Genomic DNA, 22904 nt, shown 5'->3' with positions numbered 1-22904 from the left:
CTCGTCTGGAAGAAGAGCAAATAGCTAGAGAAGCTGCAGAAAAGGCTGGTGATGAGGTTGTTGTTACTGCTAAAGCTAAAGCAAAAGCAAAAGTTAATGCTGAAGAAGCAGCACGTATAACTGCATAAGAAGCTGCAAAGGCAAAAAATGATGCTCTGACTCAAGGGGAGAAATCTCATTTTGATTTCACTCCTCTCGTCCTGAAGACTCTGGAAGAGATATAGAAGGAGCAACATATAGTGAGAGCAAGACTAGACCAACAGGACTCCGTCAACAACAACATTCAGAACCTGCTGACTCAGTTGCTCCAGAGGATGCCTCCGTCTCTGAACCCTTAGGCACTTAGGTATTGTTTGATGTTTTCCTTACTTGCTTATCGACTATGTATTCTCTGTGTTTTTCTCCCTGCTTTGAATAGCAACTTATCTGTAATTCTCCTTCTCATATATGAATTATATTTTGACTTCTATGTTTTTTGTGCTAAGTCTTTTTTAGTCTGACAAAAAGAGAGAGAATAAAAATAGCTCTGATGAAATAATATCTAAGCCTCTTGCTGCACTGTGCACATTTAAAATCTCTTTTGAAAATTCTAAGCTATGCAGGAAACATCTAAGGTAAAAACTAGCTGCTGTGCAAGGAATATCTGGTAAGAGCATCTGAAAATTTATTATGATCTATCTCAGGGGGAGTCGTCACTCATATGACTCTGAGATGATTTTTTTAAATCCTTGTTGAAGTATCAATGTTTCATCATCACTTTGAGGCATTTGTCATCATCAAAAAGGGGGAGATTGTAAGAACAAGATTATGTGTCTACAACTCATCTCTAAGGTTTTGATGATAACAAAGGATGAAACAAATTGGTACCCTAACATGATTTATCTAAGTGTGCAAGACTCTAATCGAAAAAGGGTTAGATAGACATATATCTGATATACATGGATGTCCAGAATGATCACTTAGAAGTTAGTCAAGTAGAGGTTCTGACACTGAACAAAAGAAAGCACAAGTTCTACGTAGAAAGAAGTATCAGACACTCTGAGTCTGAACAGTGCACTCCAGGATCTGATGTTTTTCACTCTGAAGAAATCACTATCAGATAGACATCAAGAACCTCTGAAGTCAGTCAGCTTTCAGCAACTATCTAAAGATACACACGTTGAACAGAAACATCTGAGCTCTACGTACTCTGACTCAGAACGATCACCAAGACTTAGTTGTGAAGTCTTCCGCTTTTGGCAAGAATCTATTTTTGGAAGAAAAGTTAACGCGCTCCAAAGTTGCTATGGAAAGGACAAAAATATTAATGACATTAAAAGTCCATCATTGCCAAGATTTCCTTATCCAACGGTCTCTTCATCAAATCTCTATATAAAGGATGGATTATCTTCATAACAAGACAATGAAGCACACGAGAATACCACAAACAAATCATAAATATCTTCCATTCTTGTTCATTCTATTTCACACGAGTTGTTTTTCTAAGTGTGAAATATTTCTGTTCTCATATTGTGTAACTTCTGCTTACCTAGAAGCACTCAGCACATAACTGTATTTTTTTATTACTTGCTGAATATTCCTTAAGTGACTTGTGAAGTCTGTAAACTTGAGAGGGCTAAGAGATCTTTATCTACTTAGACGCTCTGTGTTGTAATCTTGCAAGATTAGTGGATTAAGTCCTTGATAATGGCGAAATCACCTTGGTCGGGTGGACTGGGGTAGCTTTGAATTTCAAGCAAACCAGGATAAACTTTTGTGTTGATAGCATTATCTTTCGCTGTGTTTTATTTACAAAAGTTTTTAATGTCTGTAGAAACAATTCAAACCCCCCTTTCTTGTTTGTCTCTACCTTCACAAAGATGGCTTCAAAAGCATTCATATTGTCGGCTTGAGCAAAGACAATAGCTTTACCAATGAAGAACTCAGAAGTTAACCCAAGAATACCTCATTTCTTCACCAAATGAGCATGAATCTCATATTTCTTCAGATGAAGAGCTTCAGCTATGATATGAGATCTGGGAATCTCCTCCAATCCACTAAAAGGTATTTTGTCAGATATAGGTATTCCCAAGAGATGGGCATACTCCTCCAACGTAGGCATAATCTGGTAATCTGCAAAAGTGAAGCATCGGTAAAGAGGATCATAGAACTGAACCAAAACACCCAGAAGTCCTTCAACCACATCAGCAGACAATACAGACAAAAGCTTCCCATGATGTTGCTTGAAGTCCAAGGGATCTAATACAAAGGATGACAACTTCCTTAGCTCTTTCAAATCAGGACATCTGAAACTGTACTTCTTAGTGTTCCTTCATCCATAATCCATGGTCTGAAAATATTTGCAAGACCTCAGTTTCCTTGAAATTTATTTTTCTATGATGAATGTTATGATGAGCATGTATGCATGAATGCAACAATCACACACAAGGAAATCACAAACCAAGGTCAAGGGATGAATCAGGTCATTATCAAGATCAATCCTCCATTTTGTTGGATTATGGTTTTCAACTTATCTACATCCAAGTTCCATTGATATTGATGAGACTTGATCGGATCAACCGAGAATCAAAGGGTTTATTGTGAGTCACGAGCATGGAGTCAGGATAAGAATCGTCCCAAAGGAGTGTACTAAGGATAAAAACCTGTAGATCATGTTCTAAAAAGTTCCCAGAGTCTTGATCATATCTATCGGATATTATAGTTTAGGATGACTGACTCATCAACCCATAATACTCTCAAGAGAAACTCGTTTGAGTCTAGTATCGCGTAACAACTGTTATCAAGTCTACACCTGAACAATCTCTGCACTACATCCTAAATAGGTCAAGTTGGGTTAAATGTTCTACGATCATCAGCTTCTCGGACCCCAAATCAGAGAAAGTAATGTCTATCCACAAATAACTTGTGTAACATCAGTAACTCCAAAAGGGTCTCCACTAAGTAGATGGGTCTCAAGCCAACTTGTTAAGAACTACTCCACACAAGTTGAACATGACTATACCATCCTTCTATCTTAATTTCACTCAAGTTAGGGCTAGAACTTATCTTACCACTCAGAGATCACCAAGAAAACAGACAGATTATATCATACAAACAATATACAAACATCAAATATAAAAATATATACACATAAAAAATTAGGCTAAACCCACTGAGGACTACTCCATGGCAGAGTCGCCACTTAATTTTTGTAGCGGTAAATTCATGACCATCAAGCTACGGATAAGCTTAACATCAATAAAACCAAAGTCGTCACTGCGCTTTTATTATTTCCAAAGGAAAAGGGAAAAGTACAAACAAAACCCAAAGATAAGAAGTTTTAAAATCAAAACTAATAAAATTCCAGAGATTACAAGTAAGAGGGTTGGTTACACAAAGGGAAGGTGTTAGCATCCAAAGTGTCCTAGGTACTCCTAGGGAGCCCTTTTTGATGTGCGCATGTGTTTTTGGTATAAATGATGTTTGGTGAAAATATAGTGTGAGGATGAGAAAAGAATTCATTGATTATATTTTTGTGTTTGACAAGACCTTCAGACTTGTGCCTACGTACCAACATAAAAATGAGGGATCAAAACCCCGTACTTCGTGGTAAAAATTTCAAAGAAGTTAGTGAATTGTTGTTTGTATCGGTAAATTCATGATCATCAAGCTATGGATAAGCAAGACATCAAATAACAAGAGTCGCCACCGCGCTTTTATTATTTCTAAGGGAAAAGGGAAAAGTACGAACAAAACCCAAAAATAAGAAGTTTTCAAATCAAAACTAATAAAATGCCAGAGATTACAAGTAAGGGAGTTGGTTACACAGAGGGAAGGTGTTAGCACCCAATGTGTCCTAGGTACTCCTAGGGAGCCCTTTATTGTGTGCATATGTATTTTGTACAAAGTGATGTTTACAAACCAATAGAATGGGGGATGAGAAAAGAATTCATTAATTATATTTTTGTGTTTGACAAGACCTTCATACTTGTGCCTACGTACCAACATAAAAATGAGGGATCAAAACCTCGTAGTTCGTGATACAAATTTCAAAGTGGATGCATTGCTTTTAACAAAAATTAAGTTTGAAAGGCCCAAAGGCCTAGAAAATGGTTTGAATGAGTTAATTCTTTTTGGCTTTTGAAAATTTTAAGTCAAGTATAGTTAAGTTTATTTACAAGTTTGATTTAAGAAAAGAAGTTTGAAAATGCAATGGCATAAGGCCAAAGTTTCTAATTTGCAAAGGGTCTAAGTTTAAAAAAGGACAAGTACAAGCAAAGAAGTTTTTTTAAAAGGAGGGAGATATTTTGAAATTAAAGAGATGGGGAGGAGATGAAGATACTAATTCTAAGCGTAAATTTAAAAGTTAAGAGTTGAAAAGATCTTACCAATGGGCTGCAATCCAATAGACAAGAATGTCATATAGAAACCCCAAATTCCCTTGGACATTAGAATCAAGCAACAAACAATGCACATAATATTAACTTGAAGAGCAAGGCATCAAATAAAGAAAGCCACATCCAAGCTTCAACCACTCCATGTTCTCCTTCACATTTGCCCATGTAACAGATGAATTCCATAAGTCGCAGGTTCAAAATAACAACTTCACAATGATCATGTTGCAGATGAACTCAAAGGGATCTTCATTGATGTATCAGATGAAGTTTCAGATTATAGGCACTTGGTTACATGAAAGTTGGCATTGGCCAAGTCCTTTGTATAGGGAGTGTTGCCTAAATTCTAAGTCCAATTGTCTCAGATCAAATCAACAGTCCACACAAGAAGTTTTTTAGGGTTTTTGTTCTTATTATGTACATTAATGGTCAAAGACCACACAAGCAAACAAAATATACACAAGCAAAAGATATCACAAAATATGGTCCAAATGGACAAAGTGAAAATGACATTAACATAAACAATTAGAATGGAATGAATAATGGCAAATGAATAAGGCTTAAAGATAAAGTGCATTAAAAGTAAAAGACTTGAAATTAAATGTTAGTTGTTAATGAGTTAGAAGTTAGTATTGCTTTTGTTTTTTTGTTTAAGTCATTCTTTGGAGAACACTCAACCCACTTATCACAAGCATGGATCATTGAACCAAGACATCTTCCAAAGGAAGGAAAAAAGGTCAAGTTTCCACACAATACCATGAAAGATGGGAGACTTACAATCTCACAAACTAGAATGATATGCCTTTTGTGTCAAAAATTTAGCGCTATGTTAAGCAATCGTAATTGGACTTATGTAGAAGTCACAACTATTTGAGGTCGGGCAATAGAATTTTGGTGTTAATGCATGTTAGAGTCATAGTATAATGGACTATGCTCATGAAACATACCACACACAAAAAGAATATGCAAAAAAGGTGGCCTAATCTCATCCATACTTATGTTGATTTTGCAATCAGCTAGCCTTAGGATGTTGAGATATCATAGGTCAAATGAAATGGATGCATAAAGAAGGGGAATTAGATGAAGAGGGAGGGGAATGGATCAAAACTCAAATTGGACAAAGGAGGACTTTTACCAAATTAAGATCATTCATTCATTTTGGGAGAGGGAATGTACATTCCATCAATCCCCTAAATCCAATTATCTTAACCTAACAAAATCAAATCAACCTTGACCAAGGCCCAACAACACAAGTCAAACTTATACAAACAATCAAAATGGATCAACACAATTATTTGGCATTTATTCAATTTAAAAATACTAAAAGTAATGCATTAAATTAAATATGGTTTGTCAAATTCCTAAAATCTCATCAAAACACCAAAGAAATGTCCATGAGATTTATCTTAGGTCAAACAAGTTCAAAGGACCTTGGAGAAAAAATTTCAGAATTTTTGGAGACTTAAAAGTATTTTTAAACAATTAAAAATATTCACAAAATCAATTAAATCATGAAAAATATTAATAATGATCCAAAAAATGATTTTAATTCAAAATATGAAAGAGGATTTTGTTTTAAAAAAATTGGTGAAACTCTCATTTTTTTGGAACAATATTAAAATTCATATGAATTAATGAAAATAAAACAAATTAAATAAAATTCAAATAATTAGAAAAACGTGGACCACTTGATCTCCCTCATTAATTGAGGTGGCAGATCAAGTGGTCATCAACGTGCTTTCCACCATGGACTTAAGTCAATGTGCCACAGGAATGGTAATCAAAACCAACGTGTGCGATTAAAATATTTTAAACAAGATCAATGGCTCAGAACCTGTCCAGCATACCATCGGTGCTGGAACTCTAATCACCTTCTCAGGCGAGGCTCACCGGACTGGTTCAGTCATCACCATCACATAAATGAAAAAGGAGGACATGATTTGAAAGAAAAACTGGCGTATAGCACGAATCTGACCTCAATTTTAACTAACTCCACATATATAGGAAGATATGAGGAGTTGAATTTTGAGGTGTGTCAACTGAGTAGCTTTGATTTGATCTCAAAGCAACTCAATCTTCTTGCCTACATTGGCAGGACTTCAGACAACCAAAGATCCAAGAGAATTGATGAGAATTTAGTGAGAATCAAAGAGAAGAAGATTTCTGAAAAATACCTTTAATGTTGTGCAAAACTGAATCTTGCTTGCTTCAAACTTGACTTGATCACACTCGAGGAGCTTGCAAAAGTGGTTTGGGAATGGAACAAAGCTTTGGATCCTGGAGTTTTTGAATCTCCAAACAGTGAGATTCAAACTCAATTTTCAAGTTGAAAATTTTCAGGTTTTCCTTTGAATTGTGAGAGTTTGAAAAGAGGGGGCAAAGCTGACGCGCAAGGTCTGTTTGAAATGAGCTCAGAGGTCATGAATTTATAGCATTTGGGATTGGTAATTGCACACTTGAAATTTTGCTAAATTTGGCAATGTCATGCACAAGCTTGCATGGGTGTGTACAGGCCCATGAAGCAATCCATTTTGATTCAATTCCAACTGTACTGAAGTTCAAATGATGCTTGAATGGAAAGGCAATGCAATGTGAAGTTTTGGACATTTGATTTTTCCACTTGATGCAGGTCTGTTAAGACCATGCGCAGCCCTAGCAAACCTCATCCAAAATGCATGAAATAGGACTCTTTGGAAAGCTTAGATCAAGGCGAACAACTTTGATGTTGGACACTTTTTCATTTGGAACTTGAATCATGGTGAATTTTGAGGTGGAAATTTGGAAATTTTAACATGTTCAAAAAATTTCTAAGTGTTAAGTCATATATCTCAATATTCCACCTTACTTAACTTTTCATGTGAGCTCAAAATGAGAAAGGTGCCTTCATAAAAGTTGTATCTATTTCAAAGAACTTTAAAATGGTCACCAATCTCATGTCATTTAGATCTATAATGATAGAGTTATGCATTTTTGAAGTTGAGGAAAATCACTTGTTCAATGGTATAGGGCAAAAATGACGTATAATGTATCCTCATATCACATGCTCATAAATGTTGAATTAGCTCTCACTCCAAACATCAAAGTTGAATTAGACATCTTGAATTTGATTGTGAAACTGGGAAATATTTCATCTCATAAAAATTGTGCAAGTTATGGCCTTGGGAAGTAGACCTTTAAATTAGGGTTTAGACAAAATGACCTATAATGTTTCAACACAAAAAATGATTTTCCAAGCAAAACTAGCTCTAGGTCTAAACATGAAAGTTGTTTGGAATGTCATTTAGAGTAACTTTTCTCTTGTAATCATTTTAATATGGTGAAAATTATAGGAGATAGGGTCTAGGGAAACCCAGTTTTGATCAGATGAATTCATCTGGCCAACCACCATCAACCAACTTGCTAACCTCCAATTCTCTTGACGTTTTAGGCTCATGGTGTATCATATATGCATAATATTATGAAATTTGAAGTGTCCCTTGAGAAATTTAATCAATTGGTGAGGAAGCTTGTTGAAGAAGTTACTCAAGATACCTAGACAAACTAGGGTTTCCAAGGCAAACTACCTCCAAACTCTTGACGAATACTTGATCAAAGTAACATATGAAGATCATTGGGACTCATGTATGATGCTTAGAGTCATTGTGGATCATTTCTTGGTTGTGCTCTTGTAGCCCTGAGGGTCTTAAACCCTAGATATGAGCTTGCTAGATCAATGGGGATCATGCCCTACCTACAAAAGAGTTAGGTAAACGCAAAGACATATTTTTGGTATTTTGGTTAGTAAAAATGATAATATACAAGTATGATACAATCACATGGTTCTTGGTGATCTCTCCCAAAACAAACCCAATGAAAGAGGGGTAAGGAGGATGCCAAGGTATGATCCCAATGTTAATGCATATGATGAAGTTGTATGAGGGATCTTAGGGTCAAAATTGGGGTCTTACATTGTTAACAAAAATTTAATAAGAAAGGGCACAAAGGGCCAAAAATTTGAATGGAGTTTTAGTTCTTTTTGTCTTTTGAAATTTAGGTCAATATGATTAAGTTTATTTACAAATTTTATTTAAGAAAGAGTTTGAAAATTCAATGGCATAAGGCCGAAGTTTCTAATTATTAAAACAAAGTCCAAGTCTGAAATCACAAGCAAAGAAGGTTTTTGAAAAGGGGGAGAGATTTTGAAATTAAAGAAGTGGGAGGAGATGAAGAGGCTATCCTTGTAAGAACAAAGTTAGTTCTACAATATATCTCTAAGATTTTGATGATAACAAAGGATGAAACAAAAATGGTACTCTAACGAGATTTTTTCTTAGTGTGCAGGACTCTGATCAAACATCAGATAGAGAATTACATCAGATACAAAATATTTGATTATCAGATGTTACTCAGAAAGAATGTGTCTAGAAGGTTCTGATTCTGATCAACGCAGATACCAGCACAACATTAAGAAGTCAGAAACTCCGATAAAAGAATATTGAATCCAGACTCTGAATCTAAAGAAGTCTAGAGCATTAAGAAGCTCTGATATGGTTAGACATAATTATCCTCTGAAGGAAAACTCTGATCTATCAAGAATCTGACGTAGACTCGCCAACTCAGAATGCGTAACCGAAAAGTAACCTGTATTTGGAAAGAAACTATTTCAAGAAGGAAATAATGAGGCTCTCAAAATTGTTTTAGAAAGAAACAATGATAGTAATGACATTAATCACTCTTCAATGACCAAGATCCTGTCATCACTCCAACGGTCCTTCTCAATGACTATATAAGGAAGGAATACCTGACAAGAAGACACACTTGAGATGCACAAGAAAATGAAAACTCTCAATTTCATTATTATCTTTCACGAGCTGCTGCTCTTACGTGAAAAGTTATTGTTCTTACAATTCTGTAATTCTTGCTTGTTTGTTAGAAGCACATTACATTACAATTTATACGTTTGCTTAAAATACTTCCTCTAGTGACTCTGTGTAGTCTGAATACTTGAGAGGGCTAAGGGATTATTCTCTTAGACGATTGGTTGTGTAATCCTTCAATATTAGTGGATTAAGTCCTTTTTGAAGGCGAAATCACCTTGGCCGAGTGGACTGGAGTAGCTTTGAATTTCAAGCGAACCAGTATAAAATTTTGTGTCATTTCCTTTTTATTCTGTGTGTGTCTGATTTCTGAAAAAGTTTTTATTTCCAAAACAATTCAAACCCCCTTTCTTGTTTTTCTCAACCTTTAATTGGTATCAGAGTTATGGCTCTGTTATTGATTTTCTAATCAAACACTTAACAGTGTAGAGAGATCCAGCGTGAGAAAAACTATGGCCAACACCAATGAAAGAGATAGTTACAATGCTAAACCTCCAATATTTGATGGAGAACATTTTGATTATTGGAAAGACAGAAATGAAATTTTCTTTCTGGGCTACGATGCTGATCTATGGGATAATGTCATAATTGGCTACACACCACCTGTGATAGACGCTGGCGTTGCTATTCCCAGAAGCAGAATGTCAGATGATCAGAAGCGTGAATTCAAAAACCATCACAAAGCCAGAACGATACTACTCAATGCTACTTCCTACAATGAATATGAAAAGAACACCAACAGGGAAACAGCTAAAGAAATACTTGATTCCTTGAGGATGACTCACGAAGGAAATTCTCAAGTCAAAGAAACAAAGGCTCTGGCTCTAAATCAGAAATATGAAGCCTTTAAAATGGAGGACGATGAAACTATAAAGGTAATGTTTTCTAGATTTCAAACTTTAATTGCAGAACTCAAAGTGCTGGATAAAGGCTACACAACTGTGGATCATGTCAAAAAGATTGTTAGAAGCTTGCCTAAGAAATGGAGACCCATGGTCACAGCTTTAAAGTTGTCAAAAGATCTGAACAATATCAGCCTTGAGGAACTCGTCAGTTCACTCAGAAGCCACGAGATAGAACTGGAGGAAGATGAACCTCAAAATAAGATCAAGTCTGTAGCACTAAAGTCCATATCCGAAAGACGCAAACCAGATAGAAACAAAGCCTTCCAGGCTGAAGACGGAGACAATGACGACTCTGAGAAGGAATACTCTGACGACGAAGAAGAATTATCCCTTTTAACTAGAACAGTAAAACAACTCTGGAGAAAAAGGAATAATAACTTCAGAAGACCAAGACCCAAGGGAGAACGCTCAGAATCAACTTCCATAGGTAAGTCAAACAAAGATATAACATGCTATGAATGTAAGGAAACAGGTCATTACAGAAATGAATGTTCCAAGTTGAAGAAAGAAAGCTCTAGAAACAGAATTTCAAGAAAAGTTCATTCAGAACTAAAAAGGGACTGATGCCCACCTGGGACGACAGTGGATCTGATTCATCCGAATAATACTCTGAAGAACAGGCAAATGTTGCACTCATGGTTATCACCTCCAGAAATACATTAGATGGAGAATCTGACTCTAAAGAGGTATTTTCTGAACTTTCTCGCTCTGACCTTGAATCATGCCTTTCTAAAACTCTAACCTCATATCAGAAACTTAAACAAAAGTTTAAGGCTTTAAAAGGAGTTCTTGAAAGAACAGTCAAAGAATGTGATAAGCTTCAGATAACTGCTTCAGAACTAAAAGATGAAAATCAAACTTTGATAAAAGAAAGAGACTCCACAAACAAACAATGTTTAAAACTTGAAGAAGCACTATCTCAAGCCCCACAAACTTCTAACACAATGATATATGAGTATGAAAAATCTTTTCAAAAGTTTCTGAAAAATGGGATAGAAAGGAGCAGAATGTCATCCATGATTTATGGAGTAAGTTAGAATAATAAAAGAGGAATAGGGTATGTCCCCAGTGAAGATAAATCTTCCACAGATGACAAACCTAAATCTCCTTCTTCTTATCACTACACACATACACAAGCACAACATTTTGATAATGCTAGAAAACCCAAAGTTCTAAGAAACTCTGGGAAAACTAATCATAAAGTCAATTAAGTGATAATGGCTATGATGTAATCTTCAATCAAAAAATATGTAAAGCAATAAATCAGAACAATGGAACAATCCTATTCACTAGCAAGAGGAAAAACAATATTTACAAAATAAATCTTTCAGACTTAAAAGAATAAAATGTAAAATGTTTGATGTTTGTTCATGAAGAGCAGTGGGTATGGCATGGACGCTTGGGCCACATTAGCATGAGAAAACTCTCTCAGCTAAATAAACTCGAGTTAGTCAGAGGTCTACCCAAGCTGAAGTATTCTTCAGATGCTCTATGTGAGGCATGTCATAAAGGGAAATTTTCTAAAACATCTTTTAAAAAGAAAAACATTGTTTCCACCTCTAAGCCTCTGGAACTTCTTCACATCGACTTGTTTGGACCTGTTAAGACAGCGTCAGTCAATGGAAAGAATTATGGACTAGTTATTCTTGATGATTTTAGTCGCTGGACATGGGTAAAATTCCTAAAGCACAACAGTGAGTCTCATTCTGTATTCACTAGCTTCTGTTCCAAAGTGCAAAATGAATTTAACTCTAAAATCATCAGAGTCAGAAGTGATCATGGTGGCGAATTCGAGATTAAATTTTTTGAGGAACTATTTGACTCTAATGGAATATCCCATGATTTCTCCTGCCCTAGAACTCCACAACAAAATGGAGTTGTAGAGAGGAAGAATATGACACTCCAAGAGATGGCCAGAACCATGATCAATGAAACAAATGTACCTAAGCACTTTTGGGCTGAAGCAGTAAATACAGCGTGTTATATTCAGAATAGAATCTCTATAAGACCTATTCTGGAGAAGACTCCCTATGAACTGTGTAAGGGAAGAAAACCCAACATTTCTTATTTTCATCCTTTTGGATGCTCTTGTTTTATTCTCAATACTAAAGAACATCTGAACAAGTTTGATTCTAAAGCACAAAAAGATACTATGTTAGGATACTCAGAATGCTCTAAAGGCTACAGAGTATACAACATAGAAACCAAAATTATGGAAGAATCAATCCATGTCAGATTTGATGATAAGCGTGGCCCTGAAAAGTCAAAGCTAGTTGAGAAACTTGCAGATTTGGAGATTACTCTTGCAGGTTCTGACGAGAAGACTAAATCACCAGAAGTATCTGAAAGACAAAAGCCAGATGAATCTGAAACCACAATCATCCAGAAAAAATCAAGGAGTCATCCCAACATCTCTGAAGATTTAATTCTAGGAAACAAGGATGAACCTGTTAGAACTAGGTCAACATTCAAAGTATCTGAAGAAACTCCTCTAGGATTAGTATCTCCAATCGAACCTACTTCCTGTGATGAGGCACTTTAAGACAATGACTGGGTTCTGGCTATGAAAGAAGAGCTAGATCAATTCTCCAAGAATGGCGTTTGGGATCTTGTTCCAAAGCCTAAAGGAACTCACATTATTAGAACCAGATGGGTGTTCAGAAACAAACTGAACGAAAAAGGAGAAGTTGTCAGAAATAAATCTCGACTTGTGGCACAAGGGTACAGTCAACAAGAAGGCATTGACTACAACGAAACCTTTGCCCCAGTCGCCAGGTTAGAATCTATTCGTTTACTTGTTTCATTTGCTGTAAATCATTCTATCAAACTATATCAAATGGATGTCAAGAGTGCATTTCTTAATGGTTATATATCAGAAGAAGTGTATGTCAATCAACCTCCAGGTTTTGAAAAATCCAATTGTCCAGAACATGTTTTTAAACTTAAGAAATCATTATACGGTTTAAAACAAGCTCCTAGAGCTTGGTATGAAAGACTAAGCAATTTTATTCTGGAACACGACTTTATTAGAGGAAAAGTTGACTCTACACTCTTCTGTAAAAACATTAGTAATGACCTCATGATATGCCATATATATGTTGATGACATTATTTTTGGTTCAGCTAATCCTTCTGTATGTCAAGAATTCTCTAAGCTAATGCAGGAAGAATTTGAAATGAGCTTAATGCAAGAACTAAAGTTCTTTCTAGGAATTCAAATCAATCAAGCTTCAGAAGCTACCTACGTTTATCAAAGTAAATACATAAAAGACATTCTGAAGAAATTCGAAATGGCGGAATGCAAACCTGCTAAGACCCCTATGCATCCAACTTGCATTCTGGAAAAAGAAGAAATTAGCCAGAAGGTTTGTCAGAAGCTCTATCATGGTATGATAGGCTCTCTTCTCTATTTGACTGCTACACGTCCTGATATTCTATTTAGTGTATGTCTCTGTGCCAGATTCCAATCAAATCCTAGAGAATCTCATTTAACAGATGTTAAAAGAATACTCAGGTATCTGAAAGGAACCCCTAACATAGGCCTGATGTATGAGAAAACATCAGAGTATAGACTTTCTGGTTATTGTGATGCAGATTACCAGGGGACAGATTGGAACGTAAAAGTACATCTGGGAACTGTCAGTTCTTGGGAAAGAATCTTATATCCTGGGCCAGCAAAAGGCAATCAACCATGGCTTTGTCCACTGCAGAAGCAGAATATATATCAGTGTCACTATGCACTACTCAGATGCTCTGGATGAAGAATCAACTAGAAGACCTTCAAATCTTTGAGAGTGACGTTCCTATCTTCTGTGACAATACTGTCGCCATCTGTTTGAGTAAGAATCCTATTTTGCATTCCAGAGCTAAGCACGTAGAAATAAAACATCATTTCATTAGAGACTATGTTTAGAAAGGGGTAATAATATTAAAACTTATTGATACAGACCATCAACGGGCTGATATTTTTACCAAACCCCTTGTTGAAGATAGATTCTCTTTTATCTTGAAAAATCTAAACATTCAAAATTGTCCAGAATAAAATGTGCCTCTGAAATAGAAAAATAAGACTCTAAAGCAAACACCTGGAATCTGTATCTGACTCTGATGCTACTACCAGTTAGAAGTCATCTGAGTCAAAAATCTTCAGGATCCAACCCTTTGGTATTCTTGAAGATCAGATAAAGTAACACGTGGTACATCTTACGTCTGACCTTGGAACTTCTACACAGCTGTCTAGCAGAAATCAAGAGACAGACTCTTGATGTCTCCTCAAGCAGTATGCTGACTTAGGGATTAGACCTCCATCATGGGCTGTAATCATTCTCCTCCAAACGTGCTTACTTGGTTAACGTGCTGCATTCAATTTCTTAACTATTAAACTCACTTTCTATTGTCGTTTTGCATGCACCCTAATTGTGTATATATTCATTTCACAAACTACACTTGCACACTTTACACCCACGACCACACAAAACCCTCTCTCTCTGTTCTTCATCTCCTTCAAAGAGTTTCTGCAGTCTTCATCAAGCTCTTCAAACATTCATCATTATCTTCAATTGTTCTTCATGAATTCTCAGCAACAATCAGTCTACAACTTCTCCCAACAAATGAACTCAACAGAGCAAGCACCCAGTTCTAGCCAACAAACCACTGCAACCACCGGCATCGTCTCAACTTCAGTCTACAGGGACCCCCACATCCTCGATCGTGAGCCCTACATACATCTAGCAACTCCCTTTGAGAAGCATGAAGTTCTCTGTGAATCCTTGGTTGATTTTGAAACAATGAAGCGAAATGGCGTCGACCTCACTGAAGAACTGAAAATGCAAGGGTGGGAAACCTACCTTCAACGCCTCTATGGCCCTGTATACACAAATTTGGCGAAGGAGTTCTGGTGTTTTATAGACTCTGATGATCACTACATTGTCTCCTACACTCTGGGAGTCAAGATAGTCATCACTGAAAAATCAATTGCCTCCCTTCTGAACATGGATAAGACAGGAGGAAGACGCATCTATAACATAAACCCTAGGGCAAAATACTTGTCCTATGAAATCAACCCTACCATCTTCTAACAGAGTGCTGAAGGCAAGCATTCCAAGAACAAGGAGCTATATCATGACCTCCCGGTCTGGCTGAAGATCATCTTAGGCACCATTCATCATCGTCCTGCTTCAAACTCTTCTGACTACATCAACATAGATCATAAGTGTATCTTGTACTGCATTCACAAGGGTCTGAAACTATGTCTACCTGCACTCCTCTTAAAATACCTCAGAGATTTAGTTAAAGACACCAGAAACATCCTGAAGACAAGGAACTATATCCCTCTGGGGAGGCTGATATCTGATGTATTGATTGAGGGTGGCCTCGTGGATCACCTAATTCAGCTCAGACTCATGGAAGATGTCACCATTGACACTAGAAGACCTCTGAATGCTTGGAATCTGAAGAGCATGGGAATCATTGATCAAGTCAGAGCCAAACCTACGCTTGATACCTCCTGGGAAGCACTCAAAGATCAGAGGGGGATTCCCAACGAACTCTACCTGTTCTCGAAGATTGACCCTTCAGAGGTAGTAGCCTACTATCTACAGGACCTTGCCAATCAAGGGGTGGATATCTCTGACTTCATAGTGGATTGGCTTCCTGAGCATCCACCTAGCTTCATGAAAAGGATGCGGGAGCCCTTTGAGAAATCCAAGAAGGCGAAGAAAGCTAAGCTGGGAGAATCCTTTGGATCAAGACCCCCAGTTCCTCTGGTTGGCTCTCCAGGTAAGTTTGTATCTCTCCCTTGCTCTGTCAAAATTAAACCAATTGCTTCTTCTCTTCCCCAAACAACTCCCATATACACCTCTGCTGAAACTCCTCCCTCAACCACCAGATCTTCTAACCCACCTTCTCTGAAATTCAACCTCGCCACCACAACATTTCCAGTTACAGAAGCAGAAATGCTGAATGAAACCACCTCACCATCATCATCACCATCTTCTCAATCCCCACCTTACTACGAACTCACCTCTGATACCGAACCATCTGACCCCCAGAAGCAGAATGTCAGATGATCAGAAGCGTGGATTCAAAAACCATCACAAAGCCAGAACGATACTACTCAATGTTATTTCCTACAATGAATATGAAAAGATCACCAACAGGGAAACAGCTAAAGAAATACTTGACTTCCTGAGGATGACTCATGAAGGAAATTCTCAAGTCAAAGAAACAAAGGCTCTGGCTCTAACTCAGAAATATGAAGCCTTTAAAATGGAGGACGGTGAAGCTATAGAGGTAATGTTTTCTAGATTTCAAACTTTAACACAATGATATATGAGTATGATTTGGGCCAGCAAAAGGCAATCAACCATGGCTTTGTCCACTGCAGAAGCAGAATATATATCAGCATCACTATGCACTACTCAGATGCTCTGGATGAAGAATCAAGTAGAAGACCTTCAAATATTTGAGAGTGACGTTCCTATCTTCTGTGACAATACTGCCGCCATTTGTTTGAGTAAGAATCCTATTTTGCATTCCAGAGCTAAGCACATAGAAATAAAACATCATTTCATTAGAGACTATGTTCAGAAAGGGGTAATAATATTAAAATTTATTGATGCAGACCATCAATGGGCTGATATTTTTACCAAACTATAATACCCCAAAATTTACCCTTCATTTTTACTGGAAGCATAGGATTATGTTTTACACTTCATTAGCATCATATTAGGTCATACTCATTGCATACTGCATTAGTGACATGGAGATCAGGTTTTGATTGATCACTCCTTAACAGAAGGAGCCCACACAAAGCAAGATTGAGAATTGGACTTCATTTTCTAAGTATACAAGTCTCAAGGGTGTCAGGGGGGTCCAAGTATCTTATTATGGTCCTCAGTTCATCAGTGAAGGATTCAGAGCTCTCAGAGTGTGCATCTGATTTTAATCAGAAATTAGGGTTTCATGGCTACCTGCAACAGGAAATGTTTGGTTGGAAGTAGAGGAGCTCATCCATGTCATGATTAGAGAGGCATCTTGGCCTAGGAAGATTCATAATTATCTCAGAAAGATCCATTGGTAATCAGTGCAATCAGTTCCTGATCATTTCGCCCTAAAACTAGGGTTTGGTATAAAATCAGTTTATTTCTTATTCTTTGGGTGAAACTCTTTTCCATGGCCCTCCATATGTCCACAAGGGTCTACATACAAAAAATCAGCTCTTTATTTGAGCTAGAAGTGCTTCAATTGATCATTGGAATCGGGAATCAGACAGATTGGGAAAAGTCAACTGTGGGGCCAGAAAAGTCAATTGTGGGCAAAGACGCAGTGGAGGAAAAATAATTCCTTGGCGTTGACTTTGCTGTTGTTCGGTCGACCAAAAATAGTGTTTTGCAGGATGCGAATGAAGTACCGGATGGTTGGGTTATGTATATGCGAAGCAAGTAATACATCCCAATTGTTGGTTTCCATACCGAAAATTTTTCTAAAGAGGTCGAAGGCGTTTATATGCCACTGGGAGTTCGGAGGTATCCTAGGGTGGACTTGACCTTCTATAGGAATTGTAGCATGGTGCTCAATTTATTTTGGGATAGGGAGTACTCGGTGTTGAACATGCAGAAGGTTGCGGTACCGGTTAAGTACTCGTCTTCACCGGTAGGAGTGTTGTACGAATAAGAACTTAAAAATTCTAAGGTGAGAGCAAGGTAGGTAGGTTGATTATGAGTGCAAAGAAAGGTTAAATCAGTGAGGCGGAGCATCCATTCTATACCTTGAAGTAATCCTAATTCTTGTAAACAATTTAAATCAGGATACCAGGTGGATTGGACGCCTCGCTGTTGGAAACGCTCAAACTGCTCCCTTTGATAATTTTCATCTTCGGATCGGAAAATGATATTTCCGAAATCTTGGTTTCCCGCCATACTGATAAGTGGTTTGAAAGAGGTAATAAGGGGAGAAGAGAAATGAAATTGATTTTATAGAATGGTTTGTGGTGTATGAAGAAAGGTATGGTGGGTATTTATAGGAAAAGATTTGGAAGTTGGAAAGGGAGTGGTTGAAAAGTAAATAAATGTGGGTAAATGTGAATAAATGGGGAAGGTAAAAAGTGGGTGGTGTAACGGTCGTGTCTCCAACGGTTAGTAACGTTCACATAGTCTGCAGGTGTCACGCTCGTGACAGGGGTGTTACGGGCGTCACAGGCACTTGGTGTGACGACCGTAATGGATTGTGTGACGCTCATCACACAGTCATTCTTGCAACGTACTTTGTTTTTATCATTATATTTTATTGTTGTTATTTTGTTATGCATATGTTTATTTTATTTTGCTATTGTGATACTTTTAAATTGCCTTGCATGCTATTTGTAAGACCCCAATTTTGTCCCTAAGATCCCTCATGGCATCATATCACATCATTCATTGCCTCAAGGATCATTGTGCTCCTTGCTTCCTTCCCTGTGGGTGGGTTATCCCCTTGAGAGTGATTCTTGATCACCAAGCATGTTTTTCATTTGTATATTATTGCATTTCTTTTTATCACTAACCAAAAGTACAAAAATATGTCATCTAACCCTTGTCTTGCAGATGAAGCAATCAACAGTCAAAGCAGTCAAAGGCAGTCATTGAGCAATAGATGGTGGCCATTATTGAGAATTTGGACACCACAATCATTCACAAGAGCTTACATGAGCTATGATATCATTTTGAATCAAAATCCCAAGTGGTAGAGGTTTGAACTTCATCAGAACAGTTTCAGGTCAACTGGAGGCCTAGAAAGTCAACAGCCAAGTTAACAGTGGATTTGGAGGTGGGAAGTGATTAGAAATACTTCATTCATGTTCAAATAAGTCTCATTTGACATTTTAAACATCAACATTGAAGAAAATAAAGTCAGGTCAAAACTTTCCAAAAATAGAAAGTGACCTATAATTCAAATTTGCCAAAAATGGAAAGGTTTTAACCTAACTTCAACTTCAAATTAAACCATCAAAAATGCTTCAAATGAAATTTTGTTGAACATGAAAGTTGTAGATCTTTCTCTCCCATTTCCAAAAAGTCCAAGATCATCAATTTCTCATGTGTGGTTAAGGAGATATGATCAAAACATGGCAAAGTGTACATTGAGATTCAAATGTGCATAACTTCTCAACCAAAGCTCCAATTCAAGTGGTTCTTTTTGCTAATTTCTCATTTTGACCTCTAATTTCAAAATCTTGCATTGCATTTCATCAATTGTCATCATATAATTATTTGCCAATTCTTGAATTTTTGGAGGGAAATCTTGAAATTTAAAATTGGTGAATTATTTGAACATTTGGCAATTACCATTGATTTTAAAATGTGGTTTTAAGTGAAAATCAAGTGATTTCATGCACTGTTCACCATGCACACCATGCATAAGGGTGAAAATTCTAAATTGCACAAACACCTCATTTTTGTTAATTACACTTGCATTGGCTTAAACATGATTAAGAATTGGATTAGCATTGCATATATAAGCCTAAGCCTAACTATTTTCAGCTAACAACAATCATAATTTTCAGATCTAGAAAAATTCATCAAAATTTTCTCTCAATTTTTCTCTCAATTTCTTCAAACAATTTGCATTTCCTTTGCTTAATTCATGATTCTGAAGCATCACTGATCAAGTTTGAAGGAAGATCCATAGCAATTCGTGCAGTTTGAAGCAGCTTGGAGCTTGAACTCATCCATGGTGAAATCAAATTCTGCTCGAATCAAGAACCATTGAACCTCAAGATCTCTTCCAAACACTTGTACAAGCTTGCTAGAGGAAAATTGAAGCATTGCAAGGCCTGATTCCATTGAATTCCAAAGCTGCTCTTCAAGAGGTCACGAAATTGATTCTCTCTTTTCTCAAATTGCTTATGCTAATGTTGTAGATCATGTTGTTGTGGTTAATCTGAGCTTTGAATCACTAAAATCCATGCCATATTCATTGAGATTTGACTGTTTAAAGTTTGATGATGAATCTTGTATTATTCGATCCTCATGATACACGATGTTAGATGCTTAACCATTGCTTGATTCTTGATCCATGATGTTTATGCTACATGTACATGTGCTTAGTTTTAAGATCTGGAAAATTTGTTCATCATGTTCTTGTTGAATCATTGTTCATGGCGCGTGTTTGTGAAGAAGATGATACAGGACATTAGGCCACGGTTTTGATGCTTCATTGGCCACGCAAATCCGTTTCCGTATGTTTCTAGGGCTAGCACGTGAGTGGTTGCATGGACCGCTCATGCTTGCATCTGATTGGCCAGGCAAAAATTTAAATAAAACGGTGCGTTTAGCACCTGGCGCCAATTTCAAATTGTTACTTGGTTCGATCCTCTGCTGTACCAATTATTCAAATGTGCTTCATGATTTTCCTTTTCCCTCCATTATTCCATGCATACTTCATATTACATTTTTTATTTTTTCTACATCTTTAAAAATTCATAAATAATTGAATAATGATCCAAAAAATATGTGGTTTTTTGCATGATGTCATATTTTTCGTCTATTATTTTTTGGTTATTTTTCCATAAATTGTGCTTGGCTGGATTTTGTTTTGACCTAGGGTTTGTGAACATGTATACCTTTTGTACCTTGCCTTGCCATATCATTTTTGAAATGCTGAGTTTTTATCCAATGGATCTGAAAATTTGCATGATGAAACTAGACTCTTGGCTTGACATTTTGGTATTGATTTGGTATTTTTACCATTTCTGGTTTCTGTTTTATGATCATGTGAATGTAGGTGTGACAATTTGTGTCACACCTTTGCTTGTTCAACTTATGTGATGTGATTACCCTATCAAATGATCTCCAATTGTCCTGATATTTTGCATGATACTTGATATGGACGTTGTGAATGAGCATGAATTTTCTGGGAATTATTTGATTGATTTCTGATTTAATTGAGATTTTTCATTCTGGTTGGTCACATTTGAGCTTTAAAATAGTCTTGAATTTCAATTGATCATGAAATGCTTTTGGTATATGATATTGATGTGAGACCTTTTGGATTGTTTCAAGATGTGTTTGAAGTTGATTCATGTTAATTTTCAGCTTCTGTTTTGAATTTTTTCTCCATCTTTGACCCTAGGCTTTGACCTAGTGGTTTGCCTCTCATGTTTGAGCTTTGATTTCAGGTTGAACATCCAAGTTATATGGTTCAAGATGCTCCATCATTTGAGCATTTGATGTTTGCTTTTGACTACTAACATTGTGTGTTTTGTAGGGTTGTTAACTCATTTGAGCTTGACTTGTGGCTTATGCCTTTACTTATTGGGTTTGACTGTTGATATTAACTGTTGGTTATTTGTCTGAGTTGTATAGTGATTTGTTTGATGTTTCCACAGGTACATTAGTTGCTTAAGTTCACTTTGAACTTGCTTTTGCTTGGTTGCTTAACCACTTAGGTATAACCTCTCTTATTCATGTAGTCTGCAAGACCTGTCCTGTTATGTGGGCAGGCACCTGTCTGAAGTCCTCCTTAAGAGGCAATGCTTGTGATTGTTTACTCTTTGTGCCAAGCAGGAAAAGTCCTCTTATGAGGCAATTGGTAGATAAAAGAGATGTGTAATCCATCTCCTACTATTCAGTGTGTCATCCCTTTGCTCACATAACATGTTGATGCATTGTGGATACTAACCCAAGATCTTATAGAGTCATTCACTTGTGGGGAAGAGTTCCAACTTTCTGAACTCCCACACATTCTATTGTTTAAAGCTCTCCCAGGCCAGGGATAAGAGCTATGAGGCACACCCCTCATTTCCATTTCATCTGCTTCACCCTAACTCTCAATGTTAGGGTTAAGAGCACAACATACCCCATTCCAGTTGTGACTTTAAAGTCTAACCTTGCTTGAGCCTAATTGATTGTATATCGTGTGTGCTAACTGACTTGATTGTTGCTTATTTGATTCATCTGTGCATATTTGCGTGAGTGTGCCTTTGTGCATTTATCATCATCATTTGTATATCATTTCATAAACTTTGCTTTATAGAATTTTGCTTTGTTCATGGAGGAGACAAGCATAAGTCCATTATTTGGCAGTTGTTCCAATGATATGGTGTGAGATTGGTATAAGTCCATTGATTGGCATCCGGTATCATTTGTTTTGTTTTAGGAGATTGGTGTAAATCCATTGATTGGTATCCTGTATCCACCTTTGTTTGTGACATTGGTATAAGTCCATTGATTGGCATCCGGTATCATTGTGTTGTTTTAGGAGATTGGTGTAAATCCATTGATTGGTATCCGGTATCCATGTTTGTTTTGTGAGATTAGTGTAAGTCCATTGATTGGCATCTGGTATCATTGTTTTGTCTTAGGAGATTGGTGTAAATCCATTGATTGGTATCCGGTATCCATATTTGTTTGTGAGATTGGTGTAAGTCCATTGATTGGCATCCGGTATCACCTTGCTTTGTTCATTTGCTTATTTGCATTGTTACCTTATTCCAAAGGAATCACTTGAATCATCTACATATGATTTCAAGAGGTGAACATCTAAGAAGTTTTACACTCCTTCACCCATCCCACCTTTTGTTTCTTTAAACCTCCATTTGCATGTTAATCTCAATCTGAAAATATTGTGCAAACATTTTCATTTCTTTTCAAATTAGAAACCTAGGCCTTAGGCCTTTGATTTTTCAAACTCCATTTCATAATACTTCTTTGAATTGAATTCTAATCATACTTTGACCACTCTTTTGTGAATAAATCCTAATTGGTTAATCCAACTCATACAATTGTTTTGTGG

The sequence above is a fragment of the Lathyrus oleraceus genome, chromosome 3 (assembly GCF_024323335.1).
Source record: "Lathyrus oleraceus cultivar Zhongwan6 chromosome 3, CAAS_Psat_ZW6_1.0, whole genome shotgun sequence".
Lineage (NCBI taxonomy): Eukaryota > Viridiplantae > Streptophyta > Magnoliopsida > Fabales > Fabaceae > Lathyrus > Lathyrus oleraceus.
This window is presented reverse-complemented; position numbering follows the sequence as displayed.